The sequence below is a fragment of the Misgurnus anguillicaudatus genome, chromosome 4 (genome assembly GCF_027580225.2).
Source record: "Misgurnus anguillicaudatus chromosome 4, ASM2758022v2, whole genome shotgun sequence".
NCBI lineage: Eukaryota > Metazoa > Chordata > Actinopteri > Cypriniformes > Cobitidae > Misgurnus > Misgurnus anguillicaudatus.
In genome coordinates, this window is record NC_073340.2 from 19,392,855 (window position 1) to 19,418,738 (window position 25,884).

At 39.8% G+C, this 25,884-nt stretch overlaps 1 protein-coding gene across 3 annotated transcripts in view; it reads right to left on the minus strand.

Moving 5' to 3' along the window:
* thrab (thyroid hormone receptor alpha b) overlaps positions 1 to 10,427 on the minus strand; it is a 173,272-nt gene extending 162,845 nt beyond the window's left edge. For 2 of the 3 annotated variants that reach the window (XM_055175330.2, XM_055175329.2), the window contains exon 1: positions 10,068 to 10,395. The gene's annotated coding sequence lies outside the window, so the exon portion shown is untranslated. Of the gene's footprint in view, positions 1 to 10,067 lie in introns of all 3 variants that reach the window. The other variant, XM_055175332.2, reaches the window with a different exon arrangement.
* Positions 10,428 to 25,884: the final 15,457 nt, after the last annotated feature.

A 25,884-nucleotide genomic window follows, 5' to 3' on the forward strand; every position in this document is an offset into this window, starting at 1 on the left:
ACATACATAAAAGAAGCCAAGCTAATATAAAAAACCTGTAATAAATAAATATTAAAATTGAGGCTATTAATGTTGGAGGCCACTGGGCTACATTATAATTCAGACAGAGCATGCAGTTTAACAGCAGCAGTTTAAGGAACTAAACAGACGGCACCTGTATTTTTTATTGCTAATACTAATTTAGCCAAAAGCACACCTCATTGTCCGCATTAAAGCATTGTGGTAACAATAATTCAGTGCTGTATTTAAATATGTTTGTCACTGAAACTTTTCTGTGTTTGTGAATATTAATAAAAATGCAAACAAAAATGAACACCCATTATGTGATTTGGGTTTACGACATCAAGTTCACATCAAATATTTAAAAGGGAAATAAAAAGGGGCTTTAAGTTTAATGACCAACACTGAATTTTTGATCCACGGAAGGGCCCTTAAGGGAAACTTTAGAAATGTGAGACAAAGGAAACAATGGGCAATGTGTGCAACCTTCTACATCACAGCCAACTAATCATAAAACTCAATATATTTGGCTTCTGCTCATTCAGATCTGATAGCTGACAGATGTTGAGACATTATCAAAGCTGAGCTGGCAACTTTACACTTCCAGATGGTTTACTGGCAAAGGTTTACATTTCCAAAGCATACAAATCTAGCCTATATTGTGTGTGTATAGGGCTGTTTTAACGCCAAACTTCCCAATGCATTTATACAGCAAAATTTTGAAAGTATTTCTTAATGCCTAGTGACATTCAAAACAAGCCTGTGTGAAGTAATACATCTAAATTTAAGAATACACTCTTTCCTAACGGTGAATCTCACAGCCTTCGAGTTGTTACTTGACTACGGTGGTAAACAACCAACGATATGCAAACCCACTACACTTCTGACCAGTACGTGCAATATGAAGGGGGGTTGAAATCAAACTCTGGTTTGGACGAAGCAGCCACCAAACCAAGTGTGAGAACTGCCTAATTGTGTGTTTATGACCCTACTGTGTTATGCGGGTGGCTCAGCCCATTTCTCACTGAACCGCTTGGCAGGTCTCCCTTCACAGCTGCTTCAGGTTTCACTAGTTCAGGGTTACCCAACAAAAGGTCTCCATGCCAGGCCCTCTCACTCCTCCTCTCTATAACCATGAATTACGCGGTCAACTCCAACGCAACAGTTCAGGCCTTAACCAGATCACTGCCATGGATTACACCTGACTGAAATTTCACAGACTCTCGTTCATTCACTCGACAATCGCCCTCTTGTGAACTCTGATTAACTTTTAAAGAGCACCTATTGTCCGATTCACGATTTTACATTTCCTTTGGTGTGAAAGTCTGTATTAGTATGTCAATGATATGCAAAAGTAAACATCTCCAACGTAAATCTCTTTTCTTGGACTACAACAAACACACGTATTGACGGCAACAGTTCCTGGGATTGGTGATGTAGACAAGACCGACATTATCAAAATTCTTCCCGCTTCAGACTCGCAGTCTGTAATTTAACTCCTGTTAGCATTGCATTGTGACCGAATCTTTCAAACATGGTAATGAGCGTCACATTTCTGGCTGACGTCAGAAGTATTCAGGCCAATCACAACGTACAGATTAGCTGACCAATCAGTGAGACAGAGATTTTCAAATCCGTGCGTTTCAGGAAGAAAGTGAAATTTAGAGCTACAAAAATGTACGGTATGTGGAAAAAATTTGTTTTTTAACCATAAACCACACGAACACATTGTCTAATACCAAATACACAAAATAACCTTGTTTTTAGCAATAAAATAGGTGCACTTTTATTCTTTTTTTATTTAATTTGAGAAATGATGCTAAGTGAAGCATGTAGTGACCTTTTAAAGAGAAATCCTTTACCATTAAGGTAAAGCTAGCTACATATAAAAAGAAAGAAAGGAATAGCTGCTTTTGAAGGCTTTTAAAAACAACCATTCAGTCAAAATGCATTTCACAGGCGGTTGCTGTCAAACACTATCTGGCTAAAGCTTACACCAAGTTTACATTAAAGTACAGCTGACCCCTTCTAAATTAACAGATTTGGATATTTCAGTTACACCCAACGAGGCAGGAAATACATTGATGATGCAACCTCCTTAGACAAACATTTAAGTAGAATAGGGTACCTTTTCTGTTTCAGCATGTTTGATAAAAAACTTATCTGAAATTTATATTAAGATCTTATTTGAAAGATCTTACAAGTAATCCCACACCAGACCTAAACCACACAAAAACTTTGGGATGAATTGAAATGTTTGCAAACTCCCAACTAATGCCCCTGGTTTAAAGTTCATTAAGCACAAATGGGTGTGGCATTTGGCTGACCTTATACTTTTAGCCATTTAATTATTTAACAGAGGTGGGGAAAATAAACCCTCAAGGTTTCTCAAACTTGTCAATCTGGTTTAAAGTAACTAAAGTTATAAGCAGAGTACATAATGTTTTACTTAAGAACAATTGCTTCGAAAAAGCTGACCGAGAATGTTCCTTAACAAGATCCTGGTACTTCTTTCTACTGCACTGTATCTACTGAAGTTAATGTGGCCTGACTGCTGGCAATGTTGTCAAAATGAAACATGTTGAACGTGGCAAAAAAGACATCATTAAATCCAGCGATATCCCAGTGAATCTTCTTTCAGATACAAAGGGCCAGCCTAAGAAGGGGTAGCAATTTTTTTTATTTAGCAAAAAGTGCAGCATATATAGCAGGTGTCCAGGGAACAAGAGATAGCAATCTGAACAATTTGACAAATGACAGCAAACTCAAGCAGCATTAACAAACAGGGCAGTTGCGCAACTGAGTTTCCCGCTTCCCTTATGCGGGCCCCTGTTGAGGTTAAGCTGCCGTCTGAAGATGCTAAGATGTATTTTGGAATCTTACCCTGTTCACAACCCATCCCACACGAAAGGGATAGTAAGCCCAAAACTGAATTTTTTGTCATCATTTACTCACAAACCTGTTTAAATTTCTTTGTTCTGATGAATACAAAGGAAGATATTTTGAGAAATGTTTGGAACCAAACCGTCCGTGGACCCCATCCATGTTACTATATTAGTAAATGTGGTCCACAAACGATTTGGTTACAAACATTTCTCAAAATATCTTCCTTTGTGTTCATTAGGGGTGGCACGGTTCACAAAACCCTCGGTTCGGTTCGTATCACGGTTTTATGGTCACGGTTCTCGGTTCTGTACGGTTCTTGTTGTTATTTTTTCTTGAAATTTTTAACACTCCAGAAATGTATTTTCTTATTAATGTATTAATTATCCATAATTTAGGATACAGTATTAAAAAAGTTATATCATGTAATCATGCAAAAGCTGAATTTGACATTAAGCACATTATTGGGACCACTTCTGAGGAAAGCCAGGTGAGTTTTTGATACAGCAAGAGGAAAGACATTGATGATTTCACATGCTTTACATTTATTTGGCAAAAACAGAATGTGTATTGCCATCTACATGAACTTATGTGCCTTTTTAGCACACAAAGATAACTTGCATTTATCAAACTCCCAACTTCAGTGTAGCTCTTAGATTTATCACTAAGAGGCTGCTTAAATACTGCAGAGAGTATATGTGGACGAGAGAGAAACATAACGTTTACACCTGAAATATTTAAATCCGTCTCTTTTGACCACTTCTGTCCTGATAACTTTGAGGGGCAATTTATGAAATAAGATTGCGCAACTTTCACACGTTAGCAAAATGAAACTACGCGGAAATCAGCCGCTTTAGTTTTATCAATGAAAGGCTCAAAATAGCGCTGTTCACCGTATATTCCCGGCAGAAGTCAGAAAAGACGTGAAACTTTGTGTTCAGTACCTCAGATTAGATAAATGGGTGGAGTGAAGGCGGTCGCGTGTGGCTGTTCGAACACATTCAACCCATAGACTGCAGTTCTATCTATTGTTTTATTTCCGCTGTCATCATAGGTAACACGAAATAAAAATGTTTTCACACACCAAACTTATACGACGCTGGCGCATCATCCAACTCCGGGCAGACTTCCTTCCCACTTGCCATTTCTAGACGTAACATGACCTGCAGCACTCTCTCTCCAGACCTGTCACCTATTCTTTCGCACGATTCGCGAAAGGGAAACATGCTATTTAAGGCCACATACAGGGCACGAGGCTACATACGTTGCTCATGCCATGAACCGTCGAACCGTGCGACGCACACACGCTCCGAACCGAGACAAGCAAACCAAACGGTTCGGATTTTTTCCATGAACAGTGCCACCCCTAGTGTTCATCAGAACAAAGAAATTTATACAGGTTTGTAACAACATGAAAGTGAATAAATTACAGAATTTTCATTTTTGGGTAAACTATCCCTTTAACTCTCTAGACTTTGGGAAGAAATCGCACACTGCTAATATTCTTCGACCTTTGAAATTTGATTTTACTTTAACTGCTGACTTTAATATTGGCAGTAATTACTGGCTCCAAACCGTACAACAGCTAGAGTACGGCGTAGCCTTGAAGTTTAAATTGGAGTCAAGTCAAGTGGCTTGTGCACGCTTGTTTGCTCTGTAAGCTCTGTAATGAGCCGAACGATTGTGTTATTAATAGGAAGTGCCTGTAAGAGGTGTTGTTATGACACGCGGGAGGTATGTGGGGTGGAGGGTGGTGAAAATATTAGAAATATATTCAGTAAAAATACTGGAAATGTTTGGACTGGAAATGTGAGTGATGTCACAACAACCTTCACCTGACAGTTCGCTGTTTTGATTTGCAAAAAGTGTGCCTTGGTTTTTTAAAGAATTGGCTGTGGAGGACATTGTTCAGTGCACGCGGAGCCCAGATACATCTATCTTTGAGAACTTGGATAAAGAGGACTTTAATTTTGACAGTTTACTGTAAATTCATATAAGACGCATTGACAGCAACAGAGGAACTGTCTGTTTTCTAGTCTTACAGCACTAAAATACAATCTCTTTTCACACAGCATCACCTCCTCTGTAAATCCTCACCAGCATAAAAACTATACAAACAGTAAACCCGGCACTCACTAAGACAGAAACGATCTTAATAAAATATTACAGGCCACTTTTTGGATTATAATACAAAACAACTGACTGTTTTAAACTGCTTAAAATAGGTTCCTGAGGTAAATGATGCCCTACATCAAAAGCTTAATGACAAGAAAATGATCATGAGGTGAGGCACACCAGCCCTGCAAAATCCCCAGCTCCAGGAATCACTCATGCTCAATCTCTCAAGCATCAAAGTTTATATAAAAATGACCTAAGAAGTTACACACTTTAATCAGACTCACGTGACCCATTAGATTCAAGCCTATTCATAATATACTGGAAAATAAATAATGTGTTTTTTTTAGGATTTTTAAGAGACATTTGCTTGTAATGCAAATAAAGTTCACTGAATAAAACCGTACCTATATCTGCTTTCAGTAATGCAAACAATAGCACTTTTAAAACGGTAAGTGCTTTTGAAATTTTGCCAAATCACTTATCAATCATTTTAGTGTATACTATCTATACTAGTTATATATTACCTCGATACTGAGGTGGTGACGCATCAATTTTCTTGCTGTTAAATCATACCATAAACCAATTTCTATCACGTGCAGCTCTTAAAACAGTGCATTCACACAGAAAGTGATATACAGTATTCGGATAATTTGGTTAACTACATACAGCCTGAAAAAAATGCTTAAAAAATGCATTTTGATCTATAGTGTGGAGGTACAATCCACCTCTTACCCTTTCATCTGACATCAGGGCTGGGCGAAATATCGGATGAAATTGTTATGCGCATCTCATCAGTAAGAGCCGTAGTTCACTGACAAGCTGGGCAATATCCAGGGTTTCCCGCAGCACTTTGCAGTTCGGGTGGCCCGCCTAAGCTGGGAAACCCTACCGCCTTAACAAAAAAAATTTGCTGAACAAAAGGCCGTCAAGTGGATCTAGGAGAATAGACACGGCCGAAATGGTCTGGAGGATAGCCAGTTGATAAAACGCGTGTCAGTGAGAACTGTAAGTGGACTTATGTGTTGGTTTTATTTAAGCCTGTTATTGTATTAGTCTATAGTTCTTGCAAATTTAAATTAAGTTAGCTGGTGTTTTTTGTTGTTTGAGGAACCTGCTAGCTAGGTTTCACGTGCCTGTTGATTCGATATAATTTTTGAGCGCTCTGCTCACGTTATTGATGTGCATTATTTACATGCTACAGTAGTTACACTCCTTTAAGATAATGTAATTAATAGTGGGAAATAATCCGGTTTTACAATCTTCGCGCCATCTATCATCGTTCGCCAGACGTTCTACAATATCTGCTTCAGTTTGTGTTTATTAACCCTTTAGTTTCACTTCATCACGCAGCTATTTTCGTTAGAGGTATTTGTTAAAAACATTTAATTAATTAATAATCTAGTATGTGTTTTATGTCATAGTTTCTTCATAATTAAGTTTTATTTGAGTGTTATAAATAAAAATATTTTCATCATGACGCGTACGCCCCCCACCACCCCTTTGATTGCCACGCCCCCAGTCACATGGTCCATTTTTCTGTGACGCGTCCTGGCCATTTCAGGTGCGCCCTTTGGATATCCACATACGTCATCGAGGTTTATTATTTTAGGTTCTATTTCAAAATAAAAGCAACCGTTACATTTCAAAGAATGAAACAGGATTGTATCGTTTTAACTGAAATGTAACAACCTCAATGACGTATGCGGTCGACAAATACGACTTCCGGAAGACGCACCCAAAAGCCTCGGAAAAGTGGCACGTATGGTCACCCTATTTTCATTTCATCTCTTATCCCATATATCCTGTCAGATCTGGACCCAACTTCCACTGTTCCACACTCCAAGCAGAGACCTTAAGAAGCCTATATGAAATGAGATGTGTTTCACAATTTATTTACACAGGAATAGTGGTTAATGGAGTCGGAGACATTACTATCACTCATGTGAAAGCAGACGCTGTTTATGGTAATCTAGTGCCATTTACTCTCAAAACAAGTAAGTTTAGTAAAGCAGTAAGTAAGCACTATGAATTATTGAACCAACTACTTGTAACTCTATACCTGCCCAATTAGCAGGCTTTGACAGACATAATAACAAATAAGATTTAGTATTTCTTGCTTTTGCAAGGTGTTACGGCTGCAAAAAAAAAAACGTTTCTGCAATACACATGGCTTGTTTCATTTCCCAGCCATACAACATATGGACATAAAGACTCCTGAAACCAAAGTAAAATGTGTTTTCTGGGATATTCGATTGATCGGGCCTTTAATGGGAAGGGAATTTAGAGCCTCGGCCTCTTAAAAGTTTTATTTAATAACCTATATGCTCTATAAATTTTTAAAGCTGGTCTCTGTTTACCACCAATCATTGATTCTAACATCTTCTATTCAATGAACCAGCAAAGTGTAAGCCAAGTGAGAAAGCCCATTTCAAACGGTAAAAGTCTGATTTAAGGTTGTTTATAAGTGTAAAAGTGGCTTTTTATAAATGCCTCTCAGAACTCATTTCTAATAAACCCTATTTGTATTTCGCGTTGCACGCCTGTTGTGCCTTTGGATGTGTTTGCGTGGGGCAAGGGGGCGAGTTTTTGTAGTGCTGTTTAAAAAGGGCAGATCACAACCGAGACACTGGTCCTCATTGACATGGAAACCACAGCCTCATGAACCAATAACATGAGGCTACAGACAAAAGACAAAAGAAGACAGTTGAAATAGGGAGTTGGCTTGCAACCGGGGACAATAAAATACCGAGCAACTTTTGTGCATTGCAGACTGGCAATAGATATCAAGCAATCTACAAGCGCGGGAGTCAGTGTGCATGTGTGCGCGTCCCATACGTCCACGTTGTGTGGGCAGCGTTATCTTAAAGGGGCCAGAGCAGCTACGACTGATGTTCAGGGGCGATCAAACTGAGTGGTGATAAATTCTATCATGTTCCACAGTTCGACACGATGTTCGTGTTGTGCTTATCAGAAACGCATGTTGAACTGCCCTCCGCAAACGCTTTAGACCAAAGTTAAAGTTCAGCATCTGTCGTCAATGCAATTGGGGGAAGAAGGTCAGCACGCATTATGTGTAGCGCTGTCATGAATTATGTAATAGATGACACAAGGCATAGGCGAGGCTACAATACATTAATGCTGGAGCCAGTAATTACTCTCATAGATAGACCAGAAAACTGGTGCATATATGTTAATACTACAACAGGTAAATATTACTTATGTCACTTAATAACAAAATGCCGCTTTACAAAAATTTTAAATAAAATCTTGACCGATAACTGTGGTTAATGGTTTACACGTGAGCTTATCTGCTGTGTGTACTTGTGTGTTTTAGATAGAAATGCATTACAGTAGGGTGAGAGACAGAATAATGTGATGTACTGTAGGTCACAGGCACTCTTAAGTCAATAAAAACTTCACACCATCATAACTAAGCATGACAATGCTGAGTTTTCCACAAACATATTTATCACAGAACCGTCTCGGTTTGATATCATCAAAATATGAAAAGCAGCCAACCAAGGTGTAAAACAGGATGTTTACTACGGTTAGGGTGTGAAGATGCGACACACACGAATCAAAGTAACAAGGACTTTTGATGTATGACGTAAACGATTAAAAAGCCTTTAAGAATGTCCAAGTGCCTGAGGGGTTTATAGAAGTGGTCACAGGCTAACCACCTTCACATTGCAAACCCATCATTGTTAGACTGACAAACCACAAAGCCATTTAAAATTACCCAGCATGCTTTTTCGAGTGCCTGCCGTAGCACCACTTTGACTTGGATGCTGTTTTCCATTACACATTTTTGCTCCACATTTGACAACTTTGTCTTATATAACAAGGGGCCGTGGTCCATGGTATGTCGAGCTGCTTGGAGAGAGGCCACGGAAGGTCACTTCCTCCTATTAAAAACTCATCAAAGCCAGGCAGACCATGCCATGCTACTGTTGGATAATGTCTGCAACTCATCTTTGTCTGGAGTTTATAGCTTAGCATTAAGCTATGTGCCTATTTGAATGTACAATAGCTACACAAAGAAAACTCATATATACAAACAATATAAACAGAAGCCGTATAGATAGTTTATTTGTAATTTTAATTGTGCATGCATTTAAATGGGTTGTCCTGAGAAACATAATGCAGTAATGTTGCAACAGGTGGCATATTCAGACTCTTCAAAATGATTCATAAGGCATGTATTGTGTTAACATATGTGGGATATCCTTAAATAAAAGAGTGATTAAATAAAAATAAAAAAAGAAATAAAATAGCTTGCAATGGTATGACTCTATTTGGGCTTTAATTATTTAATTACATAAATCAATAAAAAAGCATAATATAACATGCAAATGCAAAATTAGCTTTATATCATTTGTTACACTTCACTTCATTTTTTAGAGAAAAATGAATGACGTCTCCAAGTTACGAGTCTTCATTAATAATGCAAAAATAAAAAATAAAGTAAATGTTTTAATTGTATAAGAATGAAACAACCCGAACTCATGGTGTAGATTTTGACTAAAACAAAGTTTTCTTTAAAAAAAAAATACTATCCAAAAGGCATATAAACAGCATGTAACAGTTCATATAAACTTAAAAACATAAATCCAACTTCATGCATACGACTTTTTCTTCAACTTAGCCTTTTTAATTTGTGCATATTATGCTGTTGGGTGAACAGAGTACCTGAACTGAACCCATGAGCATTATAATGCATACCAGCTACAATATGTGTGTGTGTAGCAGAGGCACATACAGTACCCTCAGACACTACAGTATGTGCGGCTACAAACTAGGCCCCATACCCAGCACTACATACTCCACGCCGGCGACCTGCGCAATGTCAGGCAAACAAACACGCGAAAGCCCGCGCCCATTAAACTCGCGAGACGCCTGTGGTGTATCAAACTGACGCGAGATCAGAATAATTAATTTGAGCTTTGCGGCTCGCGATCTGTCAAAGCGTGCAGCTAGCGCACATACTGGAACTAGCCTCGCGTGGCAAAACAACACGCGCGAATCTTACACGCACACGCGCGAGGGTTGTAAATACAGCGACTCACCTTGTGAATGTTTGGCGGGGTTTGACGCTGATTTGGAGGATCCCGAGAAGTGGAAATCCACTGCTTCGCGTATCCAGTGTAGAGACACGAGTGCGCACAGTGAACCGATACCTCCGCCGCGTGCCTTCAAACTAATGTTTCCTTCCTCCAAAGTCCCCCTTCTGCTATTTAGGACATGCACTGAGCTTTTGGTCTTGGTTTTCCCCCTTGGTTGCGAAGGGGGGAGAAAAAGTGCTCTGGCCGGGCTGCCACGACAGGGATTTGAAATGAGGAGAAATACTACGATCGCTCCTCCCTCCCAGTACAATACAGTCTCATGTACAGTACCATAGAGTGCGCATAAAACAATTTATTCAAACTATCTACCGCTCTCTACAGGACTAACATTGTAAAATACTTGATGATGATGATCTCTCTCTCTCTCTCTCTCTCTCTCTCTCTCTCTCTCTCTCTCTCTCTCTCTCTCTCTCTCTCTCTCTCTCTCTCTCCATTGGTATGAAAGCACAGGTTGTTGACGGAACTACTATCAGGCAAATGACAGTCAATCATTTATTCTGGTAAAAGACTTGCCTCTGTTGTGTAAGGCACTTATGTTTTAATACTCACTTCTGTTATAAGACGCTTATGTTATAATACTTAACTCTGTTATAAGATACGACAGTTAAGACCTCTGTTATAAGATATAAGTCACTTAAGTTTCAATACTCAACTCTGTAATAAGATAAAACACTTATGTTTCAATAACCTACCTTTGTTTTAAAGGGGACATATCATGATAATCTGACTTTTTCCATGTTTAAGCGCTATAATTGGGTCCTCATTGCAAGGCCATGCACAGACATTTTGAGGGGCAGTGGCCCAATTAAAGGGGGGGGGGGGGGGGGGGCACTAAGTGGGGTGGTATAATATGGCTTTAAAAAAATATGATTATTATTATAGATTATTAGTAGCTACTAAGACAAGTGATTATAATATACTTAATAACAAGAATTAAAGTGTGATAAACTGCTACTGTAAATATTCTATATGATTTACCTGCTGGCTTGATGGAGCTTTGAATCCATGTTTGCAATGTTGAATGGCCTTTAGCAGCCTCCTTTTCCACTCTGTCTTATTTTTTTGTGAAGGCATTTTTTTGTATTTTTATTTATAAAGTGTGCCAACAATCACATATTTGGTGATATTTATGATCGGGTATTTTAATTTGATAAGACAAGAATTGTAATTTTAAGAATGAAAAAATTTTGTTCTAAGAGATGTCTATTTGATGTCTGCATTTACATCTGCAAGATGTTGTTTTTTAATTGTTTGCTCATCTGCAATAAGTCTCTGAGACGTTTCCTAAAAGATGTCATATAGACATATTGAAGAAGTCTTTGATTTAGAATGTATGTAAAACAGCTCTTAAGCAGACATCTTACAGAAGTACCTGTTTGCTTGCTAAGTTGTTAGCAATTTTAGAAGACAAAAACAAACTACCAAATTACTAATTCAGCTGATCAACAACTGAGGTAATGTAATGAATCTACCTGTGAAGGCAACAAACTTAGGGATCTGTTGTCGCACTCTGCAAAGACCGGACACAGATTGTGATAGATGCACTGGAGCGGCCGGGAAAAGACGAAGTGGATTATCGGAATCAGTGGATCTTAAGCAAAGTAGTAACAGAACACTTTGGGGGGGGGGGGGGGCTGTTGGTGGTTGATGAGAAGGGCACCTCCGCTGATGAAGGCAGAAAGGCAGTGACTTTATTTCATAATAAATGTCCATAGACTTCTAATGAAAAAACATTTATGTTGTCAGTTTGCTGTATCCACTTGTGTTGGATTTTAAATTTAGATCAATGTTGGATTTTGAGGCCAGTGTCTGATTTTGACTTCAGGCCAATGTTGGATTTTGACATCAGACCAACTTACCCAATTTTGAGTAAATGTCAATGTGAATTATTTAATATCTGCAGAAACGCTTTAGGTTGTAAGCTAATATCTCATAATAAGTGTCTACAGACTTATACTGGAAAAAACATTTATGTTGTCAGATTGCTGTATCCACTTGTGTTGGATTTTGAATTCAAATCAATGTTGGATCCTGACTTCGGATCAACATCGGATTTTGACGTCGGATCAACTTCAGATTTTGACGTCGGATTAACATGGATCCTGACGTCAAATCAACATGGGATTTTGATGTTAGACCAATGTTGGATTTTGACGTCGCATCCTGACGTCGGATCAACGTCTGATTTTGACGTCGGATCAACGTTGGGTCCTGATGTCAAATCAACATCGAATTTTGACGACGGATCAACGTTGGATCCTGACATCGGATTAACATCAGATTTTGACGTCGAATCAACGTCGGATCAATGTTGGATCCTAATGTCGTATCAACATTGGATTTTGACGTCGGATCAAAATTGAAAAAAGTTGGGTGTAGGTCCTACGTCGGGCTTAGCGAAGTCCGACATTGTGAAAAATATTTACGCCTGTTGCAACCATCTGAAACTACGACCAGACGCAGCTACGCTCAGGGTAGATGATGCGCGTCCCTTCGATGTGTTTAACCACAGTGATATTTGGACGCAATTCTCGTTCACTATGGTTAAAAACTTACACTTACTGCCACCAGCTAATATGACAAATGAGAGCTTTCCTTCCTCACATTTACCAGTGCGCTCTTCCTCAAAATGCATGCGTCACAAAAAAGTCTTGTAATATGTCCCCTTTAAGATCTCATAAATGACACACCTTCCATATCTTTCATGTTTATACACGTATGGATGAATATTCTCAACTATTTAGACACAGAATTGAATCAGACTACATTCTGCATGGCACTAGTTTTCAACAAATCATACACATTATCTCCAAACTATATTAAAATTGCAATGACAAGTAAAACAATGTAGAATTTAAGCTATGTTGAGGCTATGTAAAGCATGCTTTTAAATAACAGTTTGTAATTGATAGGAATTTCAGTGTTAGGACAAAATGTAATTTAGCATCCTGTGAATGGCACACTACGCACAGCAGAAAATTGTATCGCTTTCTTCGCTCAGGTGGTTTGAGTCTTCAGTTGTTTGTTTTATCCTTGTATGTTTGTTTCTCCTTTACTTGATTCTATCACATTATTTGCAAAAATCCATTAATTAAACTATAAAACCGATTTTTTTACAAAATATTTCAATGACAAATTGATCAATTATATACCTGAATTTTTTTTATAGTGTCCTACCATTAAAGGGATTTAAATTAAATTCTGTCATCATTTACTCACCCTAATGTTGTTCAAAACCTGTATGAGTTTCTTAAATTTGATGAACACAAAAGAAGATATTCCACATAGATGGTGCACACAGTTGGCGGTACGCATTGACTTCCATAGTATTTTTTTCTCCCACTAAGTCATTACCATCAACTGTGTGGTTACCATGGTTACCATAATTTATCAAATTATCTTCTTTTGTGATGCCCATTATTTTCATATTTGGGTGAACATAATGTATCATGTGTCGGGCTTTCTATGTCCCTTAATAAATAACACATTTTCAATATCGACCCTGACATATAATTGAACAGTGTGACCTTGTTGCTTTGCTAAGTTCATGTAATACTGTGCGAGCATATATAAAATAAACCAAGCATGCAGAGTTTTCAATTCAATTTCCAACCCACACTTATAAGGGAACGGTTTGTTTAAAAAAAAAAAATCATTATTAAGTGCACTTTTTAAATTGTGTGATTTAATACAGTAGGCACTAATATGACAAAATGCTGAACTTTTGAAAGCCAATATTTGTGCACCGTAGTAAAAAAAAAACTTGATCAAATGTAACTTTTTTATGAACGTATTATATAAAAATGATTTTAAGGCAAATTAGTTAAAGGGCACCAATTATCCGATTCATGATTTTACATTTTCTTTGGTTTGTAAGTGTGTATAAGTACATGTTAACAACATGCAAAAGGTACAAATCCCAAAGTAAACGTAGACGCAAGTAATCATTTTCAATTTAAATCTCTTTTCAACAAACACACAGACTGTAGGCGACAATTTACTTCCTGGGCCTGTTGACGTGGACACGACGGATCATAATTCCGCCCGCTTCTGACTCACACCCTGTTCAGGCCAATCACAACATAATGGTTAGCTGGCCAATCGGGAACACAGCGCTTTACAGATCAATGAGCTTTGTAATAAAACAGAGCGTTTGAGGAAGGCAGGGATATCTGGAGCAACAAAAATGTACAGTATGTGAAAAATAATGTGTTTTTTGAACCATAAACCATGCAAACACATTGTATTATTACAAATACTTTTTACAAATAGCTGATTCGTTAGTCTATGTATTGGTCTGATTTAAAAAAAAATGAAAATATGGTAAGAAAACCCACAGAAAAATGTGGGCTGGTACAGACAAGGCAGTGTCTTTCCTTAAAGGTGATTGGTTGTTTTAACTGGGGCTTTCTTTCCTATGGCTGCCATACTGACAGATAAAAAAGTGTACTATTATAAAAGAAATATACAGAGAATTGTTTACCACAGGAACAACTGTTTCTTTCGCATGAATTATACTTACATTATTTTATTACTTTTTAATTATTCTTAAGGTTTTTCTCTGGACAAATGCTAATGATGAATAAATCATTGTTATTCTTTAGAGCAAACAGAGCATATAATTGGTTTCTAACTTAAGCCGACGTCAAAGATTTCTTTATCTTGGGTAAGAATGTTAAAAAGACATGTTTATATTTCTGCTTGCCTTTGGTGTTTTCTAATCTATGTCTGTTATGAACTCTGTCTGTGTACCCTGTCTTGTACTCTTATTTTGAAGTCATGTCTGTGTCATCCATGTCTGTAGTTCTTTGTAGTTCTTTTGTTCATTGGTCCGTGTGATGATTGTTCCCCAGGTGTGTCTTGTTTTCCCTGATTACTCTGTGTATTTAAGCCTAGTGTTTCCAGTGTCTGATGTCGATCGTTGCTCAATGTTATGGTGTTTTTTCGTGTTCCTGTCTCGTTGGATTACCTGCTATGTTTTTGTTTGTTTGTTGGTATTTTTAATAAACCTCACTGCACTTGGATCCGCATCCTGTCTTACCTGGATTTCACCCGTAACAGAACGATCGACCGCTAAGGATCCAGCAGCAATTCCTCGCTCCCCTGTGTGTTTCCCCTCGTGCTTCCAAGGTTTCCCTGTGTTTGGTCCGACCCCGCTCACAAGATGACTTCCGCCGTGTCTGAGCCGGTGCACAAGTCACCAGGTTATCCGGTTCATCCAGTGAAAGCCCGGGTCGGCCGCTTAATCTCCAGTGTGTTGGATTACCCGCTGATCACTGTCCGAGCGACCAGAATCCCTGGACCGCTCGTTCTCTCGAGTGAATCTTCGCCGAGTGAATCCCCGAGTGAATCCCCGAGTGAATCCCCGAGTGAGTCCTCGAGTTTGTCTTCGAGTGCGTCCTCGAGTGAATCCCCGAGTGAATCCCCGAGTGAATCCCCGAGTGAGTCTTTCCCGAGTGAATCTTTCCCAAGTGAATCTCCGAGTGAATCTTTCCTGAGTGAATCTTCCCTGTGTAAATCTCTGAGTGAATCTTCCCTGAGTCAATCTCCGAGAGAATCGTCCCCGAGCAGATCCCCGAGTGAATCATCGGCCAGCAGGTGTGTTACATCACATGAGACAGCTACAGAGCTCTTGAAACTGTTTGTGCCCATTGATTCACTGAAGGCCTCGGAGCTCCCCGAACTTTTTAATCTGTGTGAATCATCAATGTTAGCACTGGCATTGTGCTATGTTTTTTCAGTGTGTGGCTCACCAGTTCAACGGCAGATCAACCAGACTCATGAACACGAGTCCTCTGAGCCGAGTGAATCTCCCGAGTCCTCTGAGCCGAGTGAATCTCCCGAGTCCTCTGAGCCGAGTGAATCTCCCGAGTCCTCTGAGCCGAGTGAATCTCCCGAGTCCTCTGAGCCGAGCGAATCTCCCGAGTCCTCTGAGCCGAGCGAATCTCCCGAGTCCTCTGAGCCGAGTGAATCTCCCGAGTCCTCTGAGCCGAGTGAATCTCCCGAGTCCTCTGAGCCGAGTGAATCTCCCGAGTCCCCCGATTCCCATGAATCTTCTGATTCCCCCGAGTCTTCTGATTCCCCTGAGTCTTCTGATTCCCCTGAGTCTTCTGATTCCCCTGAGTCTTCTGATTCCCCTGAGTCTAGTGAGTCTTCTGAGTCCCCTGAGCCGAGTGAGTCTTCTGATTCCCCTGAGCCGAGTGAGTCTTCTGATTCCCCTGAGCCGAGTGAGTCTTCTGAGTCCCCTGAGCCGAGTGAGTCTTCTGATTCCCCTGAGCCGAGTGAGTCTTCTGATTCCCCTGAGCCGAGTGAGTCTTCTGATTCCCCTGAGCCGAGTGAGTCTTCTGATTCCCCTGAGCCGAGTGAGTCTTCTGATTCCCCTGAGCCGAGTGAGTCATCTGATTCTTCTGAGCCGAGTGAGTCATCTGATTCCCCTGAGCCGAGTGAGTCATCTGATTCCCCTGAGCCGAGTGAGTCATCTGATTCTTCTGAGCCGAGTGAGTCATCTGATTCTTCTGAGCCGAGTGAGTCATCTGATTCTTCTGAGCCGAGTGAGTCATCTGAGTCATCTGAGCCGAGTGAGTCATCTGAGTCATCTGAGCCGAGTGAGTCATCTGAGTCATCTGAGCCGAGTGAGTCATCTGAGTCATCTGAGCCGAGTGAGTCATCTGAGTCATCTGAGCCGAGTGAGTCATCTGAGCCGAGTGAGTCATCTGAGCCGAGTGAGTCATCTGAGCCGAGTGAGTCATCTGAGCCGAGTGAGTCATCTGAGCCCCATTGGTCAGCTAGTGTGGTCACCGCGATGCCCCAGAGACTCTTTGTTGTCACCAAGACTATGGCCAGTGCTGAACTCTCTGCATGTCCCAAGATGACTGTCCCCAAGCTCTTTGCCCTCACTGTCTGGTCTGAGATGTCTATATTTGAACTTACTGCCCTGTCTAATCAGGCCCAGAGGGCCTCTCTCTGTTCTCTTCTACCCAGGTTCTTGATACCACCAGCACCACCCTGGTATCCAGTCCTTCTTTGGCCTCAGGCTCCGCCCTGGGTTCCCGCCCTGCCGGCTCCGCCCTGGCTTCCCGCCCTGCCGGCTCCGCCCTGGCTTCCCGCCCTGCCGGCTCCGCCCTGGCTTCCCGCCCTGCCGGCTCCGCCCTGGCTTCCCGCCCTGCCGGCTCCGCCCTGGCTTCCCGCTCTGCCGGCTCCGCCCTGGGTTCCCGCTCTGCCGGCTCCGCCCTGGGTTCCCGCTCTGCCGGCTCCGCCCTGGGTTCCCGCTCTGCCGGCTCCGCCCTGGTTGCCAGTTCTGCCGGCTCCTCCTTGGTCCCAGCCTCCGCCTGCGGCTCCGCCCTGGCTCCAGCCTCCGCCCGCGGCTCCGCCCTGGCTCCAGCCTCCGCCCGCGGCTCCGCCCTGGCTCCAGCCTCCGCCCGCGGCTCCGCCCTGGCTCCAGCCTCCGCCCGCGGCTCCGCCCTGGCTCCAGCCTCCGCCCGCGGCTCCGCCCTGGCTCCAGCCTCCGCCCGCGGCTCCGCCCTGGCTCCAGCCTCCGCCCGCGGCTCCTCCCTGGTCCCTGTCTCCGCCCGCGGCTCCTCCTTGGTCCCTGTCTCCAACTGCGGCTCCTCCTTGGTCTCTGTCTTCGCCGGCGGCTCCTCCTTGGTCCCGGTCTCCGCCTGCGGCTCCTCCTTGGTCCCTGTCTCCGCCTGCGGCTCCTCCTTGGTCCCTGTCGCCGCCTGCTGCTCTGCCTTGGTCCCTGTCTCCGCCTGCGGCTCCGCCCTGGCCCTTGGACTTTTGTGGCCTTGGCCCACCATCCCTCCCCCGGGTCCACCTCCATGCCACCGCCCTCCTAGACTGTTGTACTTTGGGGTTTTCTGGGGGGCGTCTGGAAGCCGCCCTTTGAGGGGGGGCTATGTTATGAACTCTGTCTGTGTACCCTGTCTTGTACTCTTATTTTGAAGTCATGTCTGTGTCATCCATGTCTGTAGTTCTTTGTAGTTCTTTTGTTCATTGGTCCGTGTGATGATTGTTCCCCAGGTGTGTCTTGTTTTCCCTGATTACTCTGTGTATTTAAGCCTAGTGTTTCCAGTGTCTGATGTCGATCGTTGCTCAATGTTATGGTGTTTTTTCGTGGTCCTGTCTTGTTGGATTACCTGCTATGTTTTTGTTTGTTTGTTTGTTGTTATTTTTAATAAACCTCACTGCACTTGGATCCGCATCCTGTCTTACCTGGATTTCACCCGTAACAGAGTCTGGGACTGATTTAAACTTCTAAGAATATCACATCCAAATTTTTCTTAGCTCTTCCAGGCACCAATGGCAACAGCATGAAATTTCTTTAGATCTCAGTGGGGTGCTATAGTCCATAGATAATGTTATAATGTGTAAATATCATGAGATATATGCAGAGAGTTTTTAATGTTTAATCTATGCAGGGGTTTTTTAGCAATTAAACAAACCCCACTGTAAAAACAAAGAGTCACGCACAGTGTTATGTGACTATTATCATAATTGAAAATCAAAATAGTTTGAACACACTGGAGATCACACATATCTTTAATATCTCCTATGGGAGCTGTTTGGAGGACTGGGATGTATCAGAACCCTTAGGCTCCACCCGTTTAAAATACAGTTTAGGCTACAATTATAAAGCCTTGAATAAGTAGCCATCACACTACACAAATTGGCCAAATAATCACTGACGCTAAATATGGGTGTCAGTCCTCTGTGGTGCTCAGTCCCATTGTGTGCACAGAGTTAGTTATGACCTCATTTATACTAAATCCACATTGTCCATCCATGTTTTATCTTTACAGTCTTGATGAAATACTAAAAGGTTGCTGAGGTTATCATCATGACAGTCATACAGACAGTTTAGAGCATTTATTTACAGTTTATGCATCCGACACTTGCTTTTATCCAAAGCAACTTACAGTGTATTTAATTTGATCAGCATGTGTGTACCTATAACCTTGTCAGAAAAATGGTCCCTAGCTTAAAAAGTACACATTTGCACCTAAAGAGTTCATATTAGTACCTCAGAGGTAAATAATGGTACACCAAGAGTGTATGTTAATATCATATACAAATCTGTGTCTAAATGGTACACCTTTATAACAGGTACTGCCCAAGTGACAGCTTCAGGACCATATAGTGCAATCCTATATACAGTATACACTTCACTCCTGCATTTAAATGCAGTTATCCCTCCCAAAATGTTGCAGTGGGTATTTCAACCAGTCCAGATTTATCCTATGTGAAAGCCGCATGAATCTCTCTTCTTCTATAGTAAGATCCTTTGTAAAATTCTTTTGGCAAATTTCTTAATGGCAAATGTTAATATTTAAAACACTAAACTACTAAATTCCTGCCTTGAAAACACAGATACTAGAAAAACTACTTTCAAATGAATAAGAAACCATAAAAATAAAATACAAATCAAATTTGTATCTGATGGTTCAGGCCAGTGTAAACCTGTTGTCAACAGTAAAACAATAGGGTATCAAATAGGACATAATTTTGGTCATTTAACCTTCAGAAAATTTTAATCATCAACCCCTAAAGGTCAAATGAAATATTAGGCTATTTAATGTTCTACTATTTATTAGGTTATCTATTTATTTATTTATTTATTATCTATGATTTAAAAGGTTTTTGCAATTTAGCAACACATGTTAAATAAACTAAATTAAAATAAATTATATTAATTTTAGCGTTATTCTAATATACTCACAAAACGTTAATGCATTTAGACAACAGACAATGTACTGTTGCTGTTAAATGTTTCAAAATAGAAATCGCTGTAGCGCTACATTCATTATTAACTCATCATTCATACTTATGAAACTCAGTTATGGTTTCATGAGACCCTCACTAACTTACACAAACTAAACAAGAGATCCAACCTGTAATGTGTGACTGAAATGGCTGATCTACTGTAGGGTTAAAGGTAGGGTATCACATTTTGAAAAATGCTAACAGTCGCCGACTAGCAATGAAATCACAATCTCACCCTTCAACTTCGGTTGTGTAGACGTATCCGTATACAAACACAAATTTCATAAGTAACACAATGTTTCATCAAAGTAGAATATCTGAATCCATCTCCATACAATTATATCGTGTACCTACCTTACCAAAATAAACAGTGCAACGACCCTTTCAGACCCTTTGCCTCCTGCAGCTGTTTGCATCTCGTGGTAAAGCAGTAAAGTTACCGATGTTCATTTGGGTTTTTGCTCATTGCTGATGCAGGCAGTTTTTGCTGTTGTTGTTTTAAAAGATGTCTATCGTTTTGTGGCTCCTGTTGTCAATTCAGCCGAAAAGTTTGCCGTTCTCCCTCTGTTTACAGACGGGAGGTGAACGCGCTGATGACGTATGATGTCTGTGTGAACAAGCTGCGTGGTGGCATTCAAATTACGCTTACGGATGAGGGACAAAAAAGGCAACTGAATCTGTTCGGACCAAGATCTATGATTGGTTGAACATTTTTTGGTCCTATGCCTTTCACATAAATTTCTACAAATACATTTAAACAACTTAACATAGTGATGGCTATCAGGATGTGAGGAGACTTTTAACCAGCATAATTAAAAATGTTTTTTGGATCAAATGAGACACCCTGCCTTTAAAGGTGGAAAAGAGGATGTTTGTTTAATACATTTTTGCAATGTTACCTGAAACTGTCTTTACTAAATGATAAAAGACTATTTATTAGGCGCACTGAAAGTAATACAATTAATATATGTCATCTGTGCATAAGGTAGGGCCTTATAAACATCAGCCAATCGTTGATGCAATCATCGCAATCGTCATTGGCCCTCTGGCTTGTCAATCACTGCCATTACGTTTCTTGGGAGAGACGTGCGCGCTCCAGTAACGTTACACGAGTGACGCATGCGCATAGCGCATGAAACTCCGTCTTTAGTTTCGGTTTGTTTTCATTTTCGCTCCTGCTTTCCTCCTCGAATCTGCACCATGGAAGAGAAGAAACCCGAAGGAGGACGCAAAAGAAAGAGTTTTAATGTCGCTGAGAAGAGGAGAAAATTGTCAGAAGAATGTTATCTAACCAGAGTCGTTATTGGAGAAACATTTCAACACTGGAGAGCAATTAAGGAAAAGAGAGGTGTCAGACGCGCAGGTCGCAAAAATTCTCTTTGACAGGTAACAGTGATTATTCTTTCTTTGTGGAATAATTATTGTTGTACTGTTATTCAGGTATATCGACGTTGTTCTTGTACTGTAGTTGTAAGTGACCAGGCTGCTACACGCTAGTTGAAATGGGAGTAGCGTCGACTGATCTAACTTTACGTCTTATGTGTTTATTATCATATCTTTTCACATAATGAATCCACTGACGCGACACAGCATATGCCAGTGGTAAACAAACACTCGTGTTCAAATACTCGTGCACGAGTTATGGAAGGCGTTTCCTAGATATGAGCTGTGAAGGAGGGAGGCTGTTCTTGCGCATGCGCTTATTTAAAAAACTCAGTAACGGTCTTTGGATTCTCAGTCGGCGGAAACATCCTCTTTTGCGCCTTTAATACTCATCAAAGTAAATGTCTAACAGACTAGTCCTAAACTAAAATGCATGTTTGAGCCGGTTCAATTTAAAACATCTTGCAATGTCACATCTTCACATACATCAGTGCTATTGTTTTTTTCTACAGTATGTTTGTAAAATTAAATGTAGAATTAAATTAACTAAGGCCTGGTCCTGGATTCATCTAAACCCAAACTGCCCCTATAAGAGTTTAGTAAAAAAAAAAACAGTCTGTAGCATAAAAATAGTTTTGTCTCTTTTGATCTAATTTCAACTGACACATTTCAATGAGTTATAAAGCATATATTGGTTGTTTAGCTGCTAAAAGATTCTCAGGGTTTGTAGTTTAAATCCTGGGAGAAGTGAAAAAAGAAATTGATTTTGTAGAAGACAGGTGTTTCTGATGTTCCCATCTTTGATCGAACCACTGCCAACAAGCTGGAAACAGAAACAACCTTTGTGCTGCATGTGATTCTAATGTTTACCCCCACAGCACACACACAGGGTTATTTATTTGTATCATGTACTGAAAGCTGCATTTTCTTTATTAGATCAAAGTGGCTGTTGTCATGGCACTGTTATAAATGAAACAGAGCGGTTGAAGATGGCTTCACCGAAAGTAAACAAATGATATTTAATATATAATAAATATATTTATCTCACTACACTCCTGCACAAAGTCAGAACATTTAAAGTTAAATGTTACCATGGCTCCAATAATGCCGTATGTTCCTGTAACCCTTGTTTCCATTCAGAAGTATGCACATGAATAAGGGTTAATCTAGCAAATGGAGACGGGAAAGGCCTGGAAACATCCATTAGAGCACAAATCTGATAAACAATAGCGCGCCTCGTGAATAATTGCAGTACCTGACTGCAGCTGGGGTCCATATAGGGACCTATTTTGTAAGCCTGCATTTCTCCTTGATATGAAACGATGTACTGAAGTTCTTTCAAAGCCTGTTGAAATCTCTGTCATTAGTCAGTAACCTTCTCTTTAAAGCAGAACGATTACTGAGTGAAATAATGTCAGATGACGCAAGTAATTAACAACTCACCGTTCTGCGTCTTTTTAATTAGACTGAATGATTACTTTCATTGAACAAATTGGATTAAGGTCAATTATCACTTTTTCTTTTGTCATAAAAATATATCTACTTTTGTTATTTCCCATTGTGTTTCACAGCAGGGAGGATGGTATACTCATGTTGTTCTAAACCTGTATGAATTTCTTTTTTCTGATGAACACAAAAAAAGATATTTTGAGAAATGATGGTAAACACACAGCAGTAAGTGACCATAGACATATTAGGAATAAAAAAAATATGATGGAATTTAATGGGTACCGTCAACTGTGTGCTTACCATCATTTATTAAAACATTTTCTGAGACATGTATCACAATACTTAAAAATATTTTTTTCCTACTATGGAAGTCTGGTCACTTATTGCTGTGTGTTTCTCAAAATATCTTCTTTTGTGTTCATCAGAAAAAAGAAATTCATACAGGTTTAGAACAACATGAGGATGAGTAAATAATGACAGAGTTTTCATTTTAAAGTGAACTATCCCTTTAATGACATGAGTTTAGGTAAATGATGTTTTTGGTCAATTAAGTCTGCAGGATAGAGATTATACAATGGATTTCAAACTGACACTAAAACGTTTTACACCACCTGCCACAGTTTAACCATGTGCCCTTAGGGCATCTACGAGGTGACATTGTTTCCTCAGTAAACAGTAAAGAAGATTTTTAGCTGAAACCTCATGGTCTGATAAAATGCAAATCCCAACCCATTCTCATGAAATGGATATAAATAGCGCGCAGTGTAAAAAGTTGTGCAATACATACACCAAATTCGATTTTGAGGTGCATATGATACGCCAGTCCTTCCCGTTCACTTAATATGGCGCATCTTATTGTGTCATTTTATGTATTCGGCCCTACAAAGCCAAAGCGCAGTAACTACGCATTTGGTCAAAATTGAGTTAAGGGTTGAAATGTGAGATCTGATGTGTCTTGTGACAAAGTCTCCTGGTTAAATTTTGTCCCATTTCAGAGAAACGTGTGTGCCAAAATGGCAGTAACATTTGACCTGCTGGTGTAAAAAACTTTAAGGGCATTTTTCTCGGTTTTAGTGTTTGCGTAGTTACTGCACTTTGCCTTTGTAGGGCAGTATTGGTTCCTCAATTATTTTCTGTCTTTTAAGCAATTGTCGCTTGGGTTTGGAGTAAGATTTGGGATTTTGGGACGAGAAGTTGTGCTTTAAAAGTGGATATTTGTTATTTTTATTGTCAAAAATGACAATCGTTTCGCTAGATAAGACCCTTATGCCTCGTTTGGGATTGTTTATAGTCCTTTGAAACTCCGTTGAAAAAAACTGTTAAGTGTTGAGTTAAGTATTAATTGTTGGGCTCTATTAAAGTCCATTAAAATTTGAAAAATCCTGCAATGTTTTCCTCAAAAAACATCATTTCTTCTCGACTGAACAAAGAAAGACATCAACATTTTGGATGACATGGTGGTGAATAAATTATCTGGATTTTTCTTTTAAGAAAATGGACTAATCCTTTAAGATGTCATTTTGTCTAACAAAAGTTGTTCTAACCTCAAACCCAAGCGACTATGCTAAAAAAACAGAAAAAAGAGAAATCAATACATTATTTCACATTATACCATGTGTCTGTTGAATTCTTTATCCCGATTGGTTGAGAAATGTTCCATGGGTGTTGATTATTTTTCTGTAAACCAGACACCTAACCTGTCAAATTTTTTAAAGGCACCAAAGCAATGTTTGTGGTAACCGTTGTCTAAGCGGAATAATTGACTAAAGTAAAGAGTAAGTAAAGAATAATTGACGACGGTCCTTTGAATTGTTTTAAAATAATGCACACTGGCGGTCTAATGACCACCTTGGGTGTGCATTAGTTTCTTATAATTCAACAACCCACCATCAATTATTTTTTACTTATTATACAGTCCCTCCAGAAAAATGCGATTATGTGATCGCATGATTTAACGCATAATCAGCCGCATATTTTCAAATACGACGCACTTTCACAGCATAAATTCCAGATTTCTGTGGGCAAAATATGCGTGGCTTGCATGATTTCATAATCCCCGCATTTTCGTAGCAAAATTATATATATATCTTAGAAGAAAGTTGAAAATGTTGCCTCACACAAGCACAGCCATGTGCCCTGTTGCCATGGAAACATTATGAAGTGATGTGATAATGTGACGTGAACATCAATGAAAAGCTGCAAACAGTTTTTGCAAGTTCCTGCAGTTTTTGATAGTTCCTGCAATTTTTGCAAGTTCCTGCAATTTCATTGCATAAAATTGCATAAATATTCCGCATATTCCATCGCATTTTTTAAGAAAACGTTCCGCAAAATCAAGGATTTTTGCCTACAACAGACAAAAAAAAGGAACTATCCCTTTACGTTAGTATTTTTCCAGTATATATATATTATTGTTTACTACTTGCTGTCTATGAAAATTTCTAGGTGCAATAAGAGGCTCAGCACTGTTTTTTTTACATAGCCCACATTAGATAAAAGTAAAGAAAAGAGTGAAAGCACAAATGATCTCCTTTGAATATGTGAAATGTACCTCTGAATTTTGGCATAGTAAAACCCACACGGCGCCGTGTGAAGTCTGTTGTCTTAAATCTTATCATATCTGCATGTCGCCTTTATGTGGACTGTTTATGTCCCTTGGATGAGAGCTGGAATAAATTTGCTGTAATCATATTGGCAGGGGAAATCCTGAGACTCTGAAATCTTCTCTCACCCCACTGATCTTATCATCTAAAATAAAACAACTGCGAGCAGCACAGATCAAACTGATGTAATTAAAAAAGAATCAGATTTAGTACAGAAGTGAGTTTGCTGTTCTCTATGTTTCTATATAAGGGACAATTAGATTGATCAAAATAAGGTTTAATAAAAGCCTTAAAACAATAGTGAATTATTTATTGAAACTAAAAAGGTAGCATCAAATATTTTGTGACTGCACTTTCCAGAACAAAAGAATTAAAATACTGACTTAAGTACTATTCATTTGATTACAATCTCATTCAAGCTGTTGTTTTCCTAAACATTAAATTCAACCCTTGTTTTCCAGTAATGGGTTAGCAATCAAACTTCAAATTTATTTTTAGCTATGGTATTTTTAAGTTCTCACAGAGCCATAAAGTGCCATAAATTGAACATATGACCTTTGTGCTGT